Source organism: Bubalus bubalis, chromosome 13, assembly GCF_019923935.1.
Source record: "Bubalus bubalis isolate 160015118507 breed Murrah chromosome 13, NDDB_SH_1, whole genome shotgun sequence".
In the NCBI taxonomy this organism is placed as follows: Eukaryota; Metazoa; Chordata; class Mammalia; order Artiodactyla; family Bovidae; genus Bubalus; species Bubalus bubalis.
This window is the reverse complement of record NC_059169.1, coordinates 53,518,823-53,543,917: the sequence shown is the minus strand read 5'-3', so window position 1 is coordinate 53,543,917 and position 25,095 is coordinate 53,518,823. Positions and strand designations below refer to the sequence as shown.

At 43.1% G+C, this 25,095-nt stretch overlaps 1 protein-coding gene across 8 annotated transcripts in view; it reads right to left on the bottom strand.

The window, feature by feature from the left end:
* The window catches only part of ZMYM2 (zinc finger MYM-type containing 2), a 64,392-nt gene extending 47,478 nt beyond the window's left edge, over nucleotides 1-16,914 (bottom strand). For 2 of the 8 annotated variants that reach the window (XM_025262797.2, XM_025262800.2), the window contains exons 1-2: nucleotides 15,816-15,941; nucleotides 14,693-14,761 (exon numbers count right to left, since the gene is read on the bottom strand). The gene's annotated coding sequence lies outside the window, so the exon portion shown is untranslated. Of the gene's footprint in view, nucleotides 1-14,692; nucleotides 14,762-15,595; nucleotides 15,666-15,711; nucleotides 15,954-16,640 lie in introns of those variants that run through there. The other 6 variants (XM_025262795.3, XM_025262801.3, XM_025262799.2 and 3 more) reach the window with 6 other exon arrangements.
* Nucleotides 16,915-25,095: the final 8,181 nt, after the last annotated feature.

The window sequence follows — 25,095 nt, the reverse complement described above, 5'->3', positions numbered from 1 at the left end:
AAGCTGCCAAGACCACGGTGAGAAAATGGGAGAGGTCAGGATCTGAATATTCGTAATTACTATATAATACGTTATTAAGTATTAAACAATAAAATAATATAGCACAACTCTTATTAATTAAAAAAAAAAAGACCACACCATTCAATAAAAAAGTAACCAAATCAGTATGTGAAAAATACAAGTATCAAAAGGAAGAAATATCAAGCCCAAAGTGCCAGGGCAAGATGAGATGTAACACAAATGGAACGGACTTGTAGTTAACATCTATCTGTCAGAAGGAAGGAAGGATCTTCATCAACATAACAATTTTCAGAAGAATGTGGTGTAAATCCACTGAACTTAAGAAATGCAAAGGCTTTTAAAGTATGAGTTTTTTGGATCTTTTCTATATTTCAGCATACCTAAAACAAGATGACAATTTCTGGGGCTTAAGACAGTGCCCTCTGGTGGCCGTGAGGTATCCCCTCATGTCTCCTCCCAGTGTAACCGTGGGGAGAGGAGACTTCCCTTGCTGCACAGTTCTCTGCAGTAATCCACGCTTCAAAACAGAGTAATTACTCACACATAACAGTTCTTTCCAAATCCTAGACTATAAATGTGGTCACTTCTATACGCCACAGAGAATATGCTTCAACTACCACTCACTGAGCCCTATAAAGAAAAGACAATCTAATTCAAGTTGGTCACTTCTACCTTCTCCAAATAAAATCTATTCCCTTCAGCCACTTTTCTATACTAAATCAATTCTAATTATCTATTTAACACCAAGTAAATAACTTCAGTTTTCTGGGCTTCAATTTTCCCTAAAATAAATGGCATTTATTTTACGGTTTTTCTTAGAATTTAAAAAGATAACTGAATGTGAAAATCAATTAACACATTGTTAACTCCTAACAATCACCAGGCAGTTTTGTCTGTACCTCAAGATTTTGGTTAAGTTTCTAATTCATTTTTAGGCTTCCTTGTGATACTGCTTCACTGTTATGGACCACATGCTTGTGTTCCCCCTTCAAATTCATGAGATGGTATAAGGAGGCGAGGCCTCTACAAGGAGATTAAGTCAGGAAGGTGGGGGGGCCCTCCTGAGTGAGATGAGTGACTGTTTTATAAAAGACACCAGAAAGCTCCCTCTCCCACCACATGAGGACACAGCACAAAGAGGGAAGCCTGTCTGTGAACAGGAAGCAAGCCCTCACCAGCACCTGGTCTGCAGAAGCCCCAACCATGGACTTTCCAGCCTCCAGAACTTTGAGACATGAAGGTCTATTGTCTCTGGTACTTCTGTTATACCAGCCCAAGTAGACTGAGACAATCGTCATAAATTATAAATGCTTTCACAGCTTTACTTGGTCTTTGATTCCATGAGAATCAATTAACCCCAATACTTGATGTTCTCGTGAAAAAAAGAAAAGGTAGTTAAAAAATAAAATGTTTGGGATTTCCCTGATGGTCCAGTTGGTTAAGATTCTGTGTTTCCAATTCAGGGGGCATTAGTTCTATCCCTGGTCAGGGAACTAAGATCCCACATGCCACATGGCATGGCCAATAAATAAAATGTTGACACTCATTACAATAAAGTATTAGTAGTAGCTAAGAAAATCTGGTTAACTTTCAATGAAAATCACAAAGAAAGCATTTCAAATGATTCAAGAAAAATATTCATTCATCATTTTCTCACTGATGAGCCCAAGCTTTCTAGGTACCAAAGGAGGTGCAAAGAAAGCTAAGGCAAATTTGTCTCTACAGTAAAGGCTATTATTCAACATGTGTTTATGGCACCTATAATAGTTCTGAGGCAGTATGACAAATTAAACTTTTTTAAAATAAAAATCCCTGGGAATTCCCTGGTGGTCCAGTGGTTAGGACTTTACACCTAACCACTGCCACTATCTAACCCTGTGCTTCCAATGCAGGGGGCATGAGTTTAATCTCTGGTTAGGGAACTGAGATCCTGCAGGCCCTGTGGTGCAACCCCCAAAAAAGTAAACAAACAACTGGAGAGGGTGTGGACAAAAGGGAACCCGCCTACACTGTTGGTGGGAATACAGACTAGTGCTGCCACTATAGAAAACAGTATAGAGGTTCCTTAAAAAAAAACTAAAAATAGAGCTATCATATGATCCAGCAATCCTACTTCTGAGCACACATCTGGAAAAGATGAAAACTCAAACTAGAGAAGACATGTATGCACCTCAATGCTCATAGTAGCACTATTCACAAGAGCCAAGATATGGAAGCAATCTAAGTGTCTACTGACAGGGAAATGAATACAGATATGGTGGATATATACACAGTAAAATATTACTCAGTCAGAAGAAAGAATTCACATCAACACAGACGGACCTAGAGATTATCATACTAAATGAGGGAAGTCAGATAAAGACAAATGTCATATGACATCACTTGTAGAATCTAAAAAATGATACAAATTTAGACTCATAGACACAAGATAAACTTATGGTTACCAAAAGGGAAAGGGGGATGGAGGTGGATAAGTTAGTTTGGAATTAACAAATACACAGTATTGGGACTTCTCTGGCAGTCCAGTGGTTTAAGACTTCAACTTCCAATGCAGTGGGTTCAATCCTGATAAGGAATCTAAGCAGCTAAGATCTCATACCGTCTCCTGGCCAAAAAACCAAAATATTAAAACAGAAGCAACACTGTAACAAATCTAGTAAAGACTTTAAAAATGGTACACAGGGGGGAAAAAAAAGTCTTTAAAAAAAAAACCACATAGATACACACTATATATAAAATAAACAAGGACCCACTGTAAAGCACAGGGAACTACAGTCAATATCTTACAATAACTTATAATAGAAAAGAATACAAATAAGAATATATATATAAAACTAAAATCACTTCACTGTATACCTGAAACTAATACAACACTGTAAATCAATTTTACTTCAATTAAAAAAAAAAAAAAAAAAAAAATCCTGGAGATGAAAACTTTAATAGCAGAAATGAAAAAAGTCACTAGAGGGGATTAACAGCAGATCTAAGCAAGCAGAAGAATCAGTAAAATGAAAGGCAGAATAATTAAAATTATCCAGTCTGAAGAGCAAGAAAACAAGAATGAAGAAAAATGAATAGAGCCTAAGAATCTGTGAAACACCACTATGTGCACCAATATATGTAACAAAAAGAGACAGAAAAGAACAAAAAACATATTTGAAGAAATAATGGCTATAAACTACCCAAATATGATGAATATAACGAGGATAAACACATACACCCAAGAAGCTCAATTCCAAGATGGCCATACCAAGACCAGTAATAATCAAACTGTGGACCCAACAGTAAAAGAGAATTTTGAAGTAAGAGAGAAGTGACTCATCATATGCAATGGATCCTCATCACCAGATTTCTCATCCAAAATCATGGATGTGAAAAGCTATGGCATGATATTTAAAATGGTGGGGAAAAAATCTGTCAACCAAAAATTCTATATCCAACAAAATATTCCTCCAACAAACATGAGAAATTAAGACATTCCCCAGAAAAACAAAGGTGAATTTATTACCTGCAGACCTACCCAATATGAAATGCTAAAGGGAATTCTTCAAGCAAAAATACAAACTACAGAGTAAGTTGAAGCTCTAAGAAATACAGAACACAAATGAATACATTTAAAAAAAGCAACAGGAAGCCAGTATTAATGTACCTTTGGTTTATAACTACTTATCGCCCTATGATTTAAAAGGCAAAAGCATACAACAATAATTATCAACGTTAATGAACACACACATATAAAGATGTTATTGGCAACAAACCTAATTTAAAGGGAAGGACAGAGATGTGTAACAGGCAGAGCATTCACAGATTGTTCAAATGAAGAGTATCATTCCTAGTAAGCTGTTGTAATACTAAGATTCTTGTTTTAATCCTCAAAGTAACCATTATAAAAATAATTATAAACTAATCAGGAAAGAAAGGAATCAAAATGGTACACTAGAAAAAATTAAACACAAGAGAAGGTGATAATAAAAGAAATGGGGGGGTTGCGGATTTAAGACAAACAGAAAACAAGTCACAAAATGGTGGAGGTAAACTTCTCCTTACTCCTTTCGAACAATTACTTTAAATGTAAATAGACTAAATTACTGAAAGAGTTTAGGCTGGATAAAAAGACACACATGATCCATCTATATTCTATCTAGAAGAGACTCATCTTAGATAAAAAAAAATACAAGGAGATTGAAAGTAGGATAGAAAAGATACCCCATGCATATAATACCCAAAACAGAAATGCAGTTAGTGGATGTGTAGATATTGGACAAAATAAACTTTAAGTCAAAAAAGCTAACAAGAGGGCTTCCCCAGTGGCCCAATGGTAAAGAATCCATCTGTAAATACAGGGGACACAGGTTCAATCCCTGATCCAAGAAGATCCCACATGACACAAAGCAACTAAGCACTTGAGCTACAACTACTGAGCCTAGCTCTAGAGCCTGGGAACTGCAACTACCGAGGCCCGCACACCCTAAAGCCTGTGCTTCACAACAAGAGAAGGCCCGAGCACCACATCTAGAGAGTAGCCCACAGAGCAACAAAGAGCCAGCACAGGCAAAAATAAATAAATAATTTTTAAAGCCCTGATTAAAAAGAGAAACTTGGGAAATGAGAAAATACTCATGAGACAAAAGAAGACAAAAACACAACAAATTGAAACTTAAGGGATGCAGTGAAAGTTTTATTCAGCAGAAAACTTACTGCTATTAACACCTACATTAAAAATCTCAAACCAATAAACTTTACACCTTAAGAAATCAGAAAAAGAGCTAAATAAACTAAAACTAGCAGAAAGAATGCAGTAATAAAGATCAGTGCACAGATACACAAAACAAAGAACAGAAAAATAAAGGAAGGGCTTCCCAGGTGGCGCTAGAAGCAAAGAATCTGCCTGCCAATGCAGGAGACATAAGAGACATGGGTTTGATTGCTGGGTCCGGTAGATGCCCTGAAGGAGGGCATGGCAACCCACACCAATATTCTTGCCTGGAGAATCCCATGGACAGAGCCTGTACAGTCCATAGGGTCACAAAGAGTTGGACACGACTGAGGCAACTTCACACACACACACACACACACACAATCCAGTACAAAATAAAAAGGGGGGAAAAAAAGAGTGAAAAAAAATGTTTTAATAAAAGAAAAAATAGAGGAAACACAAAATTACAAACATGTGGCTCCTTGAAAAAATTAACAAACCTTTAGCTAGACTGACAAGGAAAAAATTCTCTAAAGTTATTAAAATCAGAAACAAAGAGAATTCTCTGGTGGTCCGGTGGTTAGGACTTGACCCTTTCACTGCCAGGGCCCACGTTAGATCCCTGGTCCAAGAACTAAGATCGCACAAACCAAGCAGTGCAACCAAAAGAGAAAGAAATTGACATGTGACTAGCATAACAAATATAATTTTTTTTAAAAAAAATCAGAAATATTAATAAGGTATCACTACTGACTTTATAGAAATGACTGAATATAATTTCGCAATTATATGCCAAAAAACTGGACAACCCAAAATAAAAAAATTTTAAAAACGGGTAAATTTTTAACACAAACTACAAAAACTGACTCAAGAAGAAACACAAAATCTGAATTATAACATGCAAAGAGACTGAATAAGTAATCAAAAAACTCCCAATAAAGAAATTCACCAGGTGAAGTCTACCAGACATTTAAAGAAGAATTAACACTGTTCTTTCTCAAATTCTTTCTAATGATGTTCAACATAATCAGTCATTAGGGATATGCAAATCAAACCAGGAAAGCTATCACATCCATCAGGATGGCTACTATCAAAATAAACAAAAAGTAACAATATTAGTGAAGGGAAATTGGTTAGCTGATTGAAGAAAGGGTGATTCCTTGTGCACTGCTATTGGGAATGTAAAAAGGTGCCACCACTATTCACAACAGAATGGAGGTTATTCAAAAAATTGAAAAATGGAATTACCATAAAATTCAGCAGTCCCACTCTAGGTATACTATATCCAAATATTTTCTCTATAGTTAATCATCGTTGTATGTACCATATGTATCTATAAATATTAAGGGATTTAGTCAGCATTTCATTGAATTTAGACATATTTGAAGACAAAAAAATTAATCTTTTACATTATTCAAGTCTTCCCATTCAGATATATGTAAATCTGTCCATTCTGGTTTTCTTGCATGTCTTACTGTATTATTTTACAATTCCCTTCATAAAATTCTTGTATATTTGTTATAGTTGTTCCCATTGCTTGCAATAGTGAAATGGATTTTTCCCATTACATCATAAAATGTTTACATAGCAAAGAAACACTATAAATAAGGTGCAAAAATATGAAAAAGATACATGCTATATAATGTATATATACTTGTAATTGAAATAACAAGAACTGATTTCCATACTTTAGAAAGAAGACAAATTAAACTGACAAAACTTTAACTATTTGATAACATTCAGTGTTGGCAAGAACATGGAAAAACTAGTAGAAAGGGCAGTGAGTTTTGTGGTCCAGTGGAAAGCAATCTGGCAGTGTCTATAAAAACAGGTAATATACACATGTGCATGCTCAGTCGCTAGGTTATGTCCAAGTCTTTGGGACCACATGGACTATCGCCAATCAGGCTCAACTGTCCTGGGATTTTCCAGGCAAGAGTACTGGAGTGGGTTGCTATTTCCTCCTCCGGGAGATCTTGCTGACCCAGGGATAGAACCCCTGTCTCCTGTATTAGCAGGCAGGTTCTTTACCATGGAGCCACATGCTGACTGGTTCTCCAGAATCTCCCCCAGAGAAAACACACATGAACCCAAAGAAACTACTTCACATATATTTCATGCAGCACTGTAAATAACAAAAAAACCCAAATAGATTAAATGTCCACCAATAGAATATCTGAACTGCTAAAAAATTGCATGTCATGAAGTGCCACACAGCATTTTAAAAAGAAATCCTTACATACTAACTCAGAAAAATGTTTAAGACATACTACAAAGTGAAAAAACCAAGATGCAGGAAGATGTATATAGTTGTTTATTGTTGTTCACTCACTAAGTCATGTCTGTGTCTGAACCTTTGAGGCACCATTGACAGTACCTGTGGTATACCGGGCTCCTCTGTCCTCCAGTATCTCCAGACTTTGCTCAGATTCATGTCCATTGAAGTTGGTGATGCTATCTAACCATCTCATCCTCTGCTGTTCCTTTCTCCTTTTGCCCTCAATCTTTCCCAGCATCAGGGTCTTTCCCCATGAGTTGGCTCTTTGCATCAGGTGGCCAAAATATGGCATATAGCACACATGTTTTCAACATGCACATATAAGTTTAATTTATTATTACAGGTACATGTTAATATATGCCCAGGAAGGATTTAGAGTAATACACACTAAATTGGTACTACTACTAATCTCTGGGCAAGTGAGGAAAGGAGCCAGGAGATCGATGATAGATGAACACAGATTATGACTTCATGTTGCTTACCATCTAGCCACAAAATCCCTTTTAAGAAAATCTCTTTTAATATCTTTATCAGATATGGGACAATGCTACTCTGGTTTTAGAAGCTGATAGGAATTATTTAATTAACATACTAAAAATCCATTCAAGGGCTATGCCAGCATCTAAAAACTAATCTCTTTTGATTTAGTAAATAAATGAATAAATCAATTAATTGATTCAAGTTACCTCTAGAGTGTAGAATTTCCAAGTTAAAGAATAATCTCTTCTTTTCCATAGGGTCAAACTTTAACTGCAAGATAATTTCAAATAATTTTAACTTTCTCTGGGGATCTCATCCACTCCCGATTTTAAATAAAACCTCAATGCCCAGACTGATTAACTCGTCTCAGTCGAGGTGTCTCAAAGCCCCAAATCACCTACTCCCAACTCCAAGTCATCTGAATTTCCTTTCACCGTTTATCTACCCCTCCTCCAATCTTTGCCATTTGGGGGAAGTTAATGTATCTAGCTTCCCAGGTGGCTCAGTGGAAAAGAACCCGACTGTCAAGCAGGAGACTTGGGTTCAGTCCCTGGGCTGGGAAGATCTCTTGGAGAAGGGCGTGGCAACCCACTCTAGTATCTTGCCTGGAGAATCCCTATCCATGGACAGAGGAGACTGGCGGGTACAGTCCACGAAGGTGGCAGAGAGTCAGACAGGACTGAGGACGGAGCACACATGGTTGTCTGCGTATGTGCCCTGGACCTGACACTCTAAGGCTCCTCCTGACCTCACCCTGCTGACAACAGGCTCCTCATACTTCTGCTGAACTTGCGCTACCACCACCACACAGAACTGAGGCTTGTGGACCAGCCTAACACACTGGTCAGTACAATTCACACATTAATCTGCTGAAGACCTTGGCAACATAAGGAAAGGGATTATCAAAAATGTCAATTGCTTATTTATGTATTTATTTGGCTGCATTGGGTCTTAGTTGCAGCATGTGGAATCTAGTTCCCTGACCAGGGATCAAACTGAGCCCCTGCATTAGGAGCTTGGAGTCTTAGCCATTGGACCACAAAAGAAGTTCCCAAAATGTCAGCTGTTGATAATAGTATATATGCAAAATGACTAGTATGCTGAGAATGAAAAAAATCATAATGTTATTTTAAAAATCCAAATCTTGAGGGACCTCATAAACTTTTTTCTGTCTGAAACCTCTAGCTGTGCATCACAATCTTACTTAAAATACTTAACTTAAAAACCTCAACACCTGCTTCACTGACTATGCCAAAGCTTTGACTGTGTGGATCACAGTGTGAAAAAGTTCTTAAAGAGATGGGAGTATCAGACCACCCTACCTGTCTCCTAAGAAACCTGTATGCAGGTCAAGAAGCAACAATTAGAACCGGACATGAAACAATTGATCAGTTCCAAATTGGGAAAGGAGTATGACAAGGCTGTATTCTGTTGCCTTGTTTATTTAACTTACATGCAGAGTATATCGTGTGAAATGCTAGGCTGGATGAATCACATGCTGGAATCAAGACTGCTGGGAGAAATATCAACAACCTCAGATATTCAGATGATACCATTCTAATAGCAGAAAGTGAAGAGGAACTAGAGAGCCGCTTGATGAAAGTGAAAGAGGAGAGTGAAAAAGCTGCCTAAAAATTCAACATTCAAAAAACTAAGGTCATGCATGGCATCTGGTCCCATCACTTCATGGCAAAATAGAAGGAAAAAGTGGAAGCAGAGACAGATTTTACTTTCTTGGGCTCCAAAATCACCGTGGACAGTGACTACAGCCATGAAATTAAGATGCTTGCTCCTTGGAAGAAAAGCTATGACAAACCTAGACAGCATATTTAAAAGTGGAGGCTTCGCTTTGCCAACAAAGGTCCATACAGTCAAAGCTATGGTTTTTCTAATAGTCATGTATGGATGTGAGAGCTGAACCACAAAGAAAGCTGAATGCCAAAGAACTAATGCTTTCGAACTATGGTGCTGGAGAAGACTCCTGAGAGTCAAACCAGTCAACCCTAAATAAAATCAACCCTGAGTATTCATTGGAAGGACTGATGCTGAACCTCCAATACTTTGGATACCTGATGTGAAGACCTGACTTACTGAAAAAGACACTAACACTGTGAAAGACTGAAGCCAAAAGGAGAAGGGGGTGGCAGAGGACGAGATGGTTAGATAGTGTTACCCACTCAATGCATATGAATTTGAGCAAAATCTGGGTGATGCTGGAGGACAGAGGAGCCTAGTGTGCTGCCATCCACAGGCTTGCAAAGAGTCGGACATGACTTAAGAGACTGAACAACAACTGCTACACATTACAACTCTAGACTTCAATAAAGAAAGTGAAGTCGCTCGGTCGTGTCTGACTCTTTGTGACCCCATGGACTGTAACCTACCAGCTTCTCCGTCCATGGGATTTTCCAGGCAAGGGTACTAGAGTGCGGAGAAGCCAATGGCAACCCACTCCAGTATTCTTGCCTGGAAAATCCATAGACAGAGGAGCCTGGTAGGCTGCAGTCCATGGGGTCGCTAAGAGTCGGACATGACTGAGCAACTTCACTTTCACTTTTCCCTTTCATGCACTGGAGAATGAAATGGCAACCCACTCCAGTGTTCTTGCCTGGAGAATCCCAAGGACAGGGGAGCCTGGTGGGCTGCTGTCTATGGGTTCACACAGAGTCGGACACTACTGAAGCGACTAAGCAGCAGCAGCAGCAGCAGTACTGAAGTGGGTTGCCATTTCCTTCTCCAGGGGATCTTCCCAAGCCAGGAATCAAACCCAGGTCTCCTGCATTGCAGGCAGACACTTTACCCTCTGAGCCACTAGGGAAGCCCCTAGACTTCAATAGTACACAAAAATTTATTTTGCAGTTACAAAGTCCTTCAAGTGTTGTATAAAACTTGATCCAAAAAATACATCTTAAAATATGCAATAAAACAAGAGATATGCTCAAATGTGTTGTAATCCAACTTTTAACACACTTTTTAAGATCACCAACTTATCTTGTTACCCCAAGTTAAGTGTTTGGTGCTGGCCTTCAAAATTCTCTTCTCAATACTATTTTAGTAACAGAAACCTAAGATTATAAACGGACTTGTTTAAAAAATAAGCTGAACATATGAAAATTTGCAATTCTGATTATGTAAAACAATTTTTTTTGCAGGTAAACAATCAAAATAAAAAATTAAAAATTACAATTGTTACCCAGAGCCTCATAGTTGAAAATTATTTACACGACAGTAACTTCGGAGAAGGCAATGGCACCCCACTCCAGTACTCGTGCCTGGAAAATCCCATGGATGGAGGAGCCTGGTGGGCTGCAGTCCACAGGGTCGCTAAGAGTCGGACACGACTGAGCGACTTCACTTTCACTTTTCACTTGCATGCATTGGAGAAGGAAATGGCAACCCACTCCAGTGTTCTTGCCTGGAGAATCCCAGGGACGGGGGAGCCTAGTGGGCTGCCGTCTATGGGGTCGTGCAGAGTCGGACACGACTGAAGTGACTTATCAGCAACAGTAACTTTCTCAATGAAAATTTATAGTTTTCACATATTGGAGCTGTCCATAAGAACTTTGAGATTTGAATATCTTAAAGTGAAAGTCAAAGTGGCTTGGTCCCGTCTGACTCTTTGTGACCCCATGGACTGTATGTAGCCTGCCAGGCTCCTCTGTCCATGGAATTCTCTGGGATAGACTACTGGAGTGGGTAGCCGTTCTCTTCTCCAGGGCATATTCCCAAGCCAGGGATCAAACCCAGGTCCCCAGAATTTCAGGCAGATTATTTACCATCTCAGCCACCAGAGAATATCTTAAAAGTTCTGTTCAATTCTAAAATCCCAATTTGTGCTCTGACAGGAATAGAAAAAAATTAACCAACTGAAATCAAAAACGGAAAATACATGGAATCAACACACTGTCTCAGCATACTTGCTTCCTAACTTAAAATGCCCTACATAAAATACTGTTAATCCAACGGGAAAAAGCACTTGGGTTTAGGCTCATCTTGCATTGCTTAAATAAAACATGCAAGGTGAATATGTCAACGTCCCCTTATAGTAAGTGTTATTCAACATAATATATGTATGAATATTACCAGTAGACAGATATGAATGCCTAGAAAAAGATACAAAATTTCTAATTATACCACACCTTTTGACAACAATAGAGTTCTAGCATGCATACATATTCTTTACATAACAGTTACAACACAGCATCTGACTAAAGGTAAGGATTCACTTTGCCTCAAATGCATTAGTAAGGCACTATGCACCTCAAACAAGGGCAACATACAATAAAACTTCTAAAAATAGGAACAGTGTTGTACGAAGATGGTATATCAAGCTCCATACCCACAGAAAGCTCTAAAATGTTCACTGTCAGCATCGGTGTGACATCTGAGTACTCAGAGTTGTCCCCCCACATGGGGTACAAGAGTCCAGCGCAAGAGAACCTAGAGGAGAATTCAGAAAAGCAGGGCCACTCTCCCTTTCCCTCAACTGTGTGACAAAGGACAGAAGGAGGAACACATACTATTAAGGATGCACTAAAGAAGGTACCATAAACATGTGAAGTATTTTTAAATATCAAAATACTTCATAAGTACAACTAAAGGTACCTAACTCACATTAAGTGTACGATAAATTTACATTAATAAAGAACTCTGATTTAATCAAAGTGAATTTAAAATTGTCAGGTTATCTTTTTGCCTGGTGCATTAAAGCACCATTAGTTGATGCTTTTAAGTAAAAGAATTTTTAATTCTGAGCTAAATCGTTAAGGAAAACAAGAACCACATCCCTTCAAAAACTGAGACTTCCCTGATGTGAGTGGTTAGGACTCCGAGCTTCCACTACAAGGGTCACAAGTTCAATACCTGGTTTGGGAACTAAGATCACACATGCTGCACAGTGCAGTCAGAAAAAAGTACATCCGTGTACAAATTATAGTTGGGCCTCCCTTTTACTGAGTTTCTTCATATCAGCAGATCCAACTGCCTGCAGCACTATTAAAAAAAAAATCCAGGCATAAGTGGACCCACAATTCAAATCCATGTAGTTCAAGGGTCAACTGTATTTGAAAGAATCTTAGCTTTCATTAGTATACATATGTTGACATTACAGGAAAGGCCAGATTATACATTTTGTATGCCCTCATCTTCAAATGTGTACTTAACATAACCAATTAACCTTCCTCCACCGACATCACAAATAAATACAAAGAAAAATTTTAGAATGGTAAATCTTCTGGGAAAATATGTGGTGATAATATAAGCTTTACCCATCTATTGATAGTTGAAAGATTTAATCCCTGATCCACTATATCTGAATGATTTAATGCCTGAAAAGACCTTTAAACTTATTAAAGAAGTTATATTCATTTTAAGTTACAGTATTTAAGAAGTAGATACTAAATTGCACACATACACACTGAAAGAAGAATATATTATTTCTGATTCAAATAGACCCTATTAGTTTAAAACCAGTCAAATAATTATCTAATAGTTATCTAATTGATAACTGTGGTACTACTATTTTTTCTTAAAGATACTCAGTAAGATTTAACATTCCATATTTGTTTACCCACTCTTCAGGAAAAGAATACAGGCTGAAAAGACTGTAACTTCCAGTTTTTTCAATTTCAATTTCTAAATCTGTGAAACAAGCATATTATATACTTTAAAACAGGACAACACAAAGGACTTCCCTAGAAATCCAGTGGCTAGAACTCCACACTGCCAATGCAGAGGGCACAGGTTTGATCCCTGATCACAGAACTAAGATCCTACAGGCCTTAGTGTGGCCCAAAGATTTAAAAATAAATAAATTTAAAAAATGAAAATTTACAAATAAAACAGGACACCACAGCTGCTGAACTCAGGCCTGTAACCAAAACTGGTTAAGTTCAAATCCTGTTTAAACAAATACTACTACCTGGGTTATCTGCTTATGCCTGTTTCCTCCTCTAAGAATTAGGAATAAAAACACTAAGTTTTTATAAAGATTAAACTATTTAATATGTTAAAAATTAGTCTGGACATGTGTTGATAATTGTAGAATGTAAATGATAGGTACACAGAGGTTCAATATACTATTCTCCCTCATAAAGTTGATAGTTGTCATAGTAACTTTAAAGAAAAAAAACTTATGCTAGCATACAATACAGGCTCAATACATGCTATTTTTATGACCCTGCAGGCCATTTGCCAAGATTTCCTTAAAGGAAATAATACATGAAAGCACCGGGGACCTGCCTAAAGTGGTATTTGCTTAATACAAGTTGCCATCCTCACATCATCCTTCACAATCAGTATTCAGTTTGTGTTCATTGTCTATTATTTTTTGACCCATTTGAGACTTAATATTTAAGCATAAGCGACCATACTCATGACTCACCTTTGACAGAGATCTGCAAGTTAACTATCGGTGGGCTCCAGAGATATAATGTGTCCTTAACAGTAACTTCACTGATATTTTGTAACTCATTACAACGGATGGAAAATGACCCGTTATGTTTATCTTACTGTCTAGCACATTACGAGGCTACTTTAAAACCGATAAATGGCAAGCATTAAACGATAACTCTCAGGTAACACGTCAGGAATAACTCAAGGGAACACTAAGCATCACAAAAGATTTGGGGCTAAGAGTAACCAGAGCAGGGAACTAGGTGATAAAGTACGACAACAGGAGGAGGGGGCCTCATGCCTTTCCTAAGCAAACACTTCAAAGACATCCACCAACTCATGAACCCTAAGAGTCAAAATTTGTGTTTTACATCACACACTCACAGCTAAATCCGTCTTTTTGCTTCTCCAACCCCTTCAATCAATTCTCCATTGAAAAGGAAGAGAAAGTGTTAAAAGATGGTTGCAGACCAGGCGTCAAACGAAACGACTTCAATTCCCACCCTGGAACTCTAGAGGGCGCCAGCAATATGCCCTCCTTCCTCCACCCCTCCTCCCGGGTAACGTGAGCAGCTGCAGGAGCCCGTCGTCTGGTTGCTGAGGTTGGTATTGCAGCAGGAGCGCTCTCTGCAGCGGTGCAAACAGCAGCGCCCACTCCCAGCTGCCTCACCAGCCATTATCCAGGCTGCGCCCCGGGGGCAGTGCCACCCAGGGGGAAGCTCCTCCCCCTCAAAACAACGGGGACGCACCGGTCCCCAGGCCGAGGCCCTACATTAACCTGCCAACGTCTTCTAGGAGCATCAAATTAGGGGCAAAAGACTCACAATCGGGGTGTTGTCCTCCTCACGCTCAGCCAAAGATGCACCAGGTAAGGATGAATTCAACTCCTGGTCCTGGGATAAGAGAAAAAATGAAAAAATGGATCAACAACATCTAACCAGGTGGGAGAACCAAACCTTTTCCACCAGAAGGAGGCAGAGAACGGAATAAGAGGTCAAGGAGGTTCGGACCTTCGATTATTGCTCCCTAGCCAGGCACCAACAATCCCCTCCAACGTAAAGTAGAGCAAAACGGCATAAAATTTTTATTTGGGACCAAAACCCACGTGAAAGGCAAACCCTGGGGGGAGGAGGCGGAGGGCTTCAGGCCTGCTCCGGTGGGGGGGGGGAGGGGGGAGGGGTAAGGGAAGGGCGAGCGCAGCCTCGACGCCAGCAGCGACTCCGATCCCCCGGATCGGCCCGCCCAGCGCCGTCTCCGCCGCGCCCGCACCCACGCCGGGCTGGGGAGAGCCCGCGTCTCCGCGGGGCGGAAACCCCCCGCCTGTGCCCCCGGCTCTTGCCCGGGGCTCGAGACTTGCCCCCCCGCAGTCGGCGACCGGCAGCGCTGCCTCCCCGTCCGCCATTAGAGACCCAGCCAAACAATACGTGCGGAGCCGAGCCGCGCGCGCGCCGGGGCCGGGGCGGCCGAGGAGGGGACCGGCGCGGGGGGCCCGCTCCCTCGCCCCCAAACTCGGGGACCTCGCGCCGTCGCTGGGAGAGCGCTATCGGGACCCCGAGCCCCCACGGAGGCGCCCCTCCCCCACCCACCCCACCCCCACACCGCGCGACCCCCACAGCCGGCCCCCGCCCCGGGCGGCCCCGGGCGACCCCCGCCACCGGCGGCTGCCTCACTCCGCCCTCGCAGCCGCGCCCGCACTCCCGCAGCCCGCGGGCCGCCCGCCAACGCGCCTGGGACATCAGCGGAGCCGCCGGCAGCCAGAGGCCCCGAAGCGGCAGCGGCGACGGCGGCCGCGCCGCGGGGCGCTCGTCCCGGGTCGGTGGGAGGCTTCGGAGGCCGCCCTCACCCATCTCCGCCTCCCGGCGCCTCCGCCTCCGGAGGCTGCGCCGCTCCCGGCCACCCCCACTGTCGGCGGCCCTGGACTGGAGACACGGCGGGGACAAGCCTCACCCGGTTCTGGCTGCGGCTCCGCGGAACGAACCTCCCCGCCCCCGGCCCACCCCCCTTCGGCAACACGCGCAACTCCGCTCGGTCCAGTCCCGGCTTTAGCGCTGGTGAGGAGGCGGAGGCGGTGGCCGCGGCGGCGCGGCCCGACCCGGCAGGCCCCGCCCCCTGCGCCCTCACTGGCGGCCGGGGAGGGCGGGCTGGGCGCCTCGGGGACGCCCATTGGCTGCGTCCGCCTTCCTTCAGGACCCCCCGTTGAGGGGGTGGTCCGATGTTCTGTCCGTCAGCCGCAGGCCACACCCCCGCGCCTCCATTCCATTCCCCCCCCCCCTGCCCCGCCCCCACCGTGGCCCGGCCCGTCAGGGTCGGGCCGCCGACTCCGGTTCCCGCAGCACCGGCCGCGGCTCGGCCCCTGGGGCTGGGCGCTGTCGAGCCCCGGCGGCCCGAAGACCTGATCCGGGCCACCTGCCCTCGCAACGGCTACGAGCGCCGCCTCCTCAGGAGCGCCGCGGCCTCGATGTCCCCCAAGCCCTCCCTGTCCAGTGTCTGGGAGCCCCGTGAGGGCTGGAAGAGCAGGGGCTTCGGCGAAGGGGGCGGGAGCCGGGATCTGGAAGGCCGGCGGGGGGCCCCACGCGCTCCTAGGGTTGGAGGCGCTTCCCCTCTCCTCAGCCCCGTGGGGAGGCGTCCCTCGCTCCCGTCATGGCTGAGGGAGGAGACGACGTCCTCCATCTTGTCGGGGCCGTGGGGGGGAACTGGGGGCAACTCCGACTAGTCCCAGGAAGCCGGGGCTGGACCCCGCGGTGGAGACGGCGCCCGCTGCCGGCTGCGAACCTGGGCCCAGCCGACGCGACGGGGTCCGGCCCGGACGCCACTCCCGCTCCGCCGGTCAAGATGGAGGCGACTGCGGGTCCCCGATCCCGGCGCCCGCCTGTCGGAAGGGCTGGGCCGGGCCCGCCGTGCCCCGGCCTCCGCGTTCGTCGGCTTCGCGGCGAAGAAGGCCGCGGGGCAGGAGGGTGCGCAGGTGCGAGGCCTGCCGGGCGGGACCGGGCGAGCTCCTACTGAGGAGCCACCTGGGCCGCAGGGCTCGGCTTTTGTTCGCCGTCTACACCTACGTCCCGGGCGCGCGTCACGGGCTGTGCGGGTCCGGAGGTTCCACGTAGGAGGCGGGCGGGGAGGCCGCCCTGGCGGCTGTCGGTGGGACTGCAGCCGGCGCCGTTGGGGCGTAAATGGATGGATACAGTGGACCTAATTTCACACGCCGCCTGCTAGTGTAAACAGACGCGTGATGTTCAACTTTAAAATTCAACACGATGGTGGACAACATGAACTTTCTAATGAAATTATAATCATCCATGAAGGTCTCAGAAAAGACTGACCTTTAAGAGACGCTACTTACAGAACACAGTCTAGTAGAAAGTGAGTCTCAATGTGTATAAATCAATGAATATACTGCTCTTTATTTAAATTGAAAGATATGCATTTCAGTATGCATTTCAACCCGCTTCCTCAAAATGGTACCATTTATTTTTCTGCATTTTATTTCTTAATTATAAAGTTTTTCAGTTTTCAATAAAAACAAAATATCCTTGTAAGACTATGTGTATTACACAGTACCGTTTTACACTGACATTCTTCACGTCACCATCTTCATGACAGAAACGTCCGCTATTACAAAATGCGGGATAACATTGTAATGAGTCCATGAAAACTTACATCATCCCCTTTATGTTACCACATACCATTGCAATAATTTCTCTTCATTGAGTTTATAATTAGATGGCTTAAGTAGCTGCTGCTGCTGCTAAGTCACTTCAGTCGTGTTCAACTCTGTTTGAGACCCCGTAGACGGCAGCCCCCCAGGCTCCCCCGTCCCTGTGATTCTTAAGTAGAGATACTTCCAAATAAGCTCTGTCACAGACTTTAGTGACAGATTGGATTGCTGCATGCCGTTTAAGGAAGCTCCATATTGACACTAATAATCTAACTATATTGCTGTTTTATAATTAACAAGAGTAATAATTGCTTATTAGTATATATTAGTCACATTTTGTATTTATTAAAATCCATTTGTCTGTGAAAATGTTCACTAGATTACCTACATGATATCAGGGAGAATTTTAGTTGAAACTTGAAAACTGGGGGGGTGGGGGGATGTTTTGTGTCATAATTTAAATAAAAGCTACATTTAATTTTATAGAAAAGCACCTATAAAAACAAATATTTGCATGTTCACAACAGAATTATTTGTAATTTCCAAAACGTAGAAACAACTGAAATGTCCATTAACTAATGAATGCATAAACAAATGTGGTAGATCCATACAATGGAATATTATTCAGCAAAAACAAGGAATGTAGCTCTGACACTGGCTACAATATGGATGAACTTTGAAGACACTATGCTAAGAAAAATAAGCCAGTCTATACATTGCATGATTCTATTTATGTGACTTGTCCAGGCAAGGCAATCTATAGAGATAGAAAATAGGTTAGTTCCCTAGGCCTGGGGAGGTAGGGAGTGATAGCTAAAGTGTAGGGAGCTTTTTGGAGCAAACTGTTTGTAGTGATAATTGGACAACAGCTCTATTGAATATGCAAAAAAAAACATTGAATTGTTCATTTTAAATGGATGAATTGAAAAAAATGGATAAATTATATGGTATGGAATTCTACAGTCCATGGGGTCGCAAAGAGTGAGACATGACTGAAGCGACTTAGCACACACGCACACATGAAATTATAACTTGAGAAGGCTGTTACAAAAATGTGTGTGTGTGGAGTTATTCTGCACTAATCACAAAAGCGGACTAAGCTTTGCAAGAAAGCAACATGAAGATTTGGGCAGAGGACTTGTATTTTAAATACTTTTTTGGGCACTCAAACCCTTGAGCAAGTTTCCATCTCTTCTGATCTGGACGAGAATGCAGAACTGACATGGATGTGACTCCACCATTCCTCAGCTCTGTGACCCTAGACCTTCCAGAGTCTCAGTTTCTCCGTCAATAAAATGAAGGAATTGTACATAATGTGCCCTTGAATAAAAGTCCACTTGTCTCTTCAGTCTTTTCATCCCTCGGGATCCCAATGTCTCCTCCATCTCTTCTCACTTTCCCAACTTACTATGAACATTGCTTTCCTCTCAGTTCCTATGGCTTTTTAAAAATTATTAAATAACCCAATATATTTACTATATATATATATATATGTATGTATAAACTTTCCCCCATGCTGAAATGCAAGGACCCACCATGTTTCTCATTTTACTTCCCAGGCAGCATTGCCCACCCAACTGCCTTCTAAACTTTAGAGGTCCTGACTACAATAGAAGCAAATTTTTAAAAAGAAAATTGTATCCTGATTATGGAGGTCCTTTCCAGTAATCAAATTCTATGATTTTCATAAAATTATTAGCTGAAAATAATGATTTAAAGCTTAATTTTTGCCCATTTAAGAGTTCCTTATATTATCAACTATTGTTTTTTGAGTTTCTGTACTAGGTTACAATTCTCTAAGAGACTGAGACCTAAAATTAAGCAAATCCAACAACTTTGAATTCAGCATGCTGCTACTGCTGCTGCTGCTAAGTCGCTTCAGTCATGTCCGACTCTGTGCGACCCCATAGACGGCAGCCCACCAGGCTCCCCGTCCCTGGGATTCTCCAGGCAAGAACACTGGAGTGGGTTGCCATTTCCTTCTCCAATGCATGAAAGTGAAAAGTGAAAGTGAAGTTGCTCAGTAGTGTCCGGGCTTTTAGCGACCCAGTGGACTGCAGCCTACCAGGCTCCTCCGTCCATGTATTTTCCAGGCAAGAGTACTGGAGTGGGTTGCCATTGCCTTCTCTGTGAATTTAGCATACTTTTTAAAAAAATATTTTTCGTACTTCCATAGGTAACAAACACACAGTGACAAAAACAAAAAGCAAACAATAACAACAACAAAAATTGGAAAACCAGTGCAAAAAGAGCAAAAGAAAAAAAATTACCTGTAATTCTTCACCCAAGGTTGGCTCTTGGTAACAGGTCATATGCTCTTCCCCAGTAGTTTTAGGTTCACAGCAAAACTGAGCAGTAAAGACACAGTGTCCTGGGCCCACTGCCCTACACAGGCACAGCCCACTCCACTATCAACAACCTCTATAAAGTGGCGCATTTGCTTCAGGGAATGAACCTGCATTGACACAACACTCTCACCTCAAGTCCACAGGTTACACTAGGGTTCACTTCTGTTACACACGTTACACTAATAAATACATTCTATGGGTTTTAACAAATGGATGTTGGAATAGTTTCACTCCCCTAAAAATCCTCTGTGTTCCACCTATTTAACTCTCCATCTCTATAACTCGTGTGAATCACTAACCTTTACACTGTCCATAGTCTTATATTTCCCAGGATGTCATATAGTTGGAATCATACAGTAAACAGCCTTTTTAGATTGACTTCCTCCATTAAGCAGTAAGCATTTAACAGTCCTCCATGTCTTTTTGTGGATTCATAGCTCATTTCTTCTCAGTGCTGAGTAATATTCCATTGTCAGGACATACCACATTTATTTATTCTTTCACCTGCAGAAAGAAGCCTTGGTTGCTTCCAAATTTTTGGCAATTATGAATAAAACTCCTATAAATATCCATGTTCAGGCTCTTTTATAAATATATTTGCAACTAAATTGGATAAATACCATAGAGCATGACTATTGTATCTTATGTTAAGAGCACGTGTAGTTTTGTAAGAAACTGTCTTCACAGTGAACTTCTGCATCTCCTCTGGTAATGAGGAGAGTTCCTGACGTCCATGTCTTCATCAGCATTTGGTGCCTTCAGTGTTCTGGTTTCTCACCACTTAATAGGTGTGTAACAGCAAGGTGGTTTCTACTTGCTGTTAACATTTTGATGTATCAGTATTTTTCCACAGAATGTTTTCAAAAATTTATATCATCCTTAAGAAGTATATCTTGCTAATTTTTTATTATGTGATATAGAAGTGAAAAAGAGATTCAGTAAAAAAAAATATGGTGATACCTAGAAGAATAAAATTGTCCTTGAGAATAGAGTCATCATCTTTATTGTTGTCAGATAAGTAAAAAGATGTTAAGATGAGGTGCATACAGTGGAGACAAATATGTGTAGCTATGGAAGACTTGCACTTTGACTTCCCTCTGCCTCTAAGACAGAAATCAAGTCCAAGAACCCACCTATGGAAAAGCAGGACCCAGAATGGCTGCATACTCATGATAGGTAGGGAGATTAAAAAAAAAAAAGCTTATTTTTTATGTGATGTGACATAAAACAATTAGTGGGAAATGCATTTGAGGCACCATAGCTGTACTGATAAGAAACTAATTTTGAATTCAATCATCATTTTTAAATGTAATAAAGAAATAAGAAAGGTAATCAGTGTTAGAGTCATCAAGCTTGATAAGACAGAAAAGTTTTATCAACTAATGCTTAGTGATACTATAGAGCACGGGAGCTGTATTCAATATCCTGTGAGAAAACATAGTGGAAAAGAAGAGGAAAAAGAATATGTACATATATATAACTGAGTTACTTTGCTGTACAGCAGAAATGAACACAAAATTGTAAGTCAACTCTACTTCAATAAAATTGAAAAATAAAAACCTAATGCTTAGTGGTAGAAACAAAAATTAGTCATTGTTGTTAGCATAGTGTGGAATTTTTAAGACATGTATATTCATTCATTCCACAGATATTAACTGAGTGTCTAAGTTATGCCAGATACTATGATAAGTGTGAGGGCTAGAACACAGAATAAGACAGATACAATCCTTGGCCTCATGGAGCATATAGTCTACCCTAGATTAGATAGACATGACAAAGAATCTATGAAATGAATAAAGTAATTACAGTGGAGAGCTAGTAAGAGAACAGAGCTGGTTAATAGGGAGTACCATTGAAGACCTGTTGAGGTCTGTACTAATGATCTCCATTAGTACAGGACCTGTACTAATGACCATGGTACACCTTTCTGAGTAAGTGATCTTTCCATTGAGATCTGCCCTGAAAGTGAAGTGAAAGTCACTCATTTGTGTCCTACTCTTTGCAACCCCATGAACCATACAGTCCATGGAATTCTCCAGGCCAGAATACTGGAATGGGTAGCCTTTCCCTTCTCCAGGGGATCTTCCCGACATGGGATCAAACCCAGGTCACTCACATTGCAGGCGGATTCTTTACCAACTGATCCACCAGGGAAGCCCAAAGAGATTTGCCCTAGGAGCAGCTATTAGAATAAGAAGGGGGAGGCAGACAGAGGAGAAATATCATAGGACATTTCTTATGTTGCTATTCAGTCACAGTCATAACCAACTCTTTGCAACCCCATGGGCTTCAGCACACCAGGCCTCCCTGTCCCTCACTATCTCCCGGAGTTTGCCGAAGTTCATGTCCACTGAATCGATGATGCTATCCAAGCATCTCATCCTCTGCCACTCTCTTCTCCTTTTGCCTTAAATCTTTCCCAGCATCAGGGTCTTTTCCAATGAGTCAGCTCTTCGAGTTAAGTGGCCAAAGTATTTGAGCTTCAACTTCAGTCCTTCCAATGAGTATTCAGGGTTGATTTCCCTTAGGATTGACTGGTTTGATCTCCTTACTGTCCAAAGGACTCTCGAGAGTCTTCTCCAGCATCACAATTATATGTGGACTCTAAAAAGAAATTATACAAGTGAACTTACTTACAAAACACAAAGAGACTCACAGACTTAGGGGATGAACTTATGGTTGTGGAGCAGGGGCAGGGGGATGGAGGGAAAGAGATAGGGAGTTTGAGGTGGACATGTACACACTGCTATATTTAAAATGGATAACCAACAAGGACCTACTGTACAGCGCATGGAACTCTACTTAATGTTATGTGGCAGCCTGGACGAAAGGGAGTTTGGGAGAGAATGGATATATGGATATATGTAGCTGAGTCTCCTTGCTGCCCACCTGAAACTACCACAGTTAATCAGCTTGCTGCTGCTGCTGCTAAGTCGCTTCAGTCGTGTCCGACTCTGTGCGACCCCATAGACGGCAGCCCACCAGGCTCCCCCGTCCCTGGGATTCTCCAGGCAAGAACACTGAAGTGGGTGTTAATCAGCTTAACCCAATACAAAATAAAAAGTTTAAGGTTTGCAAGGTGGAAAAAAAAAAAAAAGACTAACAAAGGGAATATTATTGTAGACAGCAGGAAAAATAAGAATTAAGCTCATCCTCCTAAGATCTGGAGATGACTAGGGTAGACAGTAGAGGGTCAGGTGAAGGAGTGACACCACAGGTGCCAGGAGAGCCGGCAAGAGTATAGTTCAAGGAGGGTTTAGTAGGCCTGCTGAGGAGTCTGGATTTTATTTTAGTGCATGAAAGTGAAAGTGAAGTCGCTCAGTCCGGTCTGACTCTTTGCCACCCCATGGACTGTAACCTACTAGGCTCCTCCGTCCATGGGATTTTCCGGGCAAGAGTACCGGAGTGGGTTGCCATTTCCTTCTCCAGAGGATGTTCCTGACCCAGGGATCGAACCCAGGTCTCCTGCATTGTAGGCAGACGCATTACCGTGTGAGCCACCATGGAGAAGCCACAAAGAGTGTTTTTAAGTGAAAAGGCGATAAGAAACTGATGTTGTACATGTTAAGCAGATAACCCTGAGCACTTTGGGAGGCTAGCTTGAGGGTGGCCAGAGTGGTCTGGGCCAGACCAGCCTCTGCTGTGAAGTCAGTAGAGGGGACTGACGGTGTGAGGTGCCAAGTCTTGGAAGGGACTGCCCTGTGATCTAGTGGTTAGGCTCCGTGCTATCACCAATGACAGTGTGGGTTTGATCCCTGCTGAGGGAAGTAAGATCCCTAACTTCAGGGGGCAGGGGAGGCAAAAATCTTTGACTAAGAAGCTAGTTTGAAATTTATATGCAAAGACTTTCTGATATCAAAGTGTTAGCAAATCTGATCAGTTTTGTTCAAGAACAGATGGGAAGATTCACAAAAAGACAGAAGCTAGGGACGGGGGCACCAGGGGGGACGAGGGGGGACAGCGGGGGGGACAGGCGGGAGGGAAGGGGACAGCCGGGCGGGGTGCGAGCGGGGGTGTTACAACTGGAAGGCCGAGGAGGGGACACCTGGGGAGGTCCGACCATGGGGCTGTGGCGGCGGAGCTTCCGTGGGTCCCGGGCGGGGGTGACCTCGCGGCCTCAGGGGTTGAACTGCGTCTGGACGGGTGGTGAGCAGCTGGATCCCAGGTGAGGGGTGGCGGCTCCGCTCCCAAACCTCCGGCTTCAGGTTGCACCCTGGATCAGTCCCACACGCCTTCTCCCCCGGGCTAGGTCACGGACCCCCAGTCCTGCCCCCGAGCTGCACCCCCTAGACGGCTTCCTCCGGGTCCACCCCCAGCGGGAGAGTGGACAGCAGAGGGCTTTTCTGCTCCCTCCAGGACGGTCCTTCCTGGTAGTCGGGGCTCGGCCATCCTCCTGGCCGGTGCAGATGTGGGAGAGTCTGCTGGAGACCAGCTCCAGGATGGGAAGGTACCAAATGGTGGACCGAACCATCTATCATCACCCTTTTCACCAGGATCCTGTGAGGACTGGACCCTCCTGGTTCTTTGCAGACCTCCCCAACTATCCATCGTGGACCAGAGGACCCTCTGTCCTCTCTTGAGCTGCTGGCCCTTCTCCCCCACTTGCTCGGGTGGCCACACTAGCTCCCCTCTCCCCTGTGCTCTACTCAGGGTGCTGTTAGTTGAATGCTGCCTGGGATGAGTGGATGTGAGGGGCAGAAGCAGGCTCCTGGGTCAGCTTTCTTCCTCTGCATCACCCTGGTCTTAGGGGCCAGAACAGCACCCCACCTGTGAGAGCCACAGCTCTCACCTGCTAGCTGTGCAGTCCTGCCCTGTATGGTCCTCAGAGCCATATTCCCTGAAGCCAAGCATCTTCTCTCACCATAACAGTATGAAACTATTACCAGAAATCAGCCACAGAAAAAGAATCAAGAAAAAAAGTTTACACGGAAATTAAACAACTTGCTTCTAAAAAAAACAATGGGTCAAGGAAGAAATCAAAACAGGAATTAAAAAAATAACCTTCCATTCAGTTCAATTCAGTTGCTCAGTCATGTCCAACTCTTTGCGACCCCATGAATTGCAGCACACCAGGCCCCCCTGACCATCACCAACTCCCAGAGTTCACTCAAACTCATGTCCATCCAGTCGGTGATGCCATCCAGCCATCTCATCCTCTGTCGTCCCCTTCTCCTCCTGCCCCCAATCCCTCCCAGCATCAGAGTCTTTTCCAATGAGTCAGCTCTTT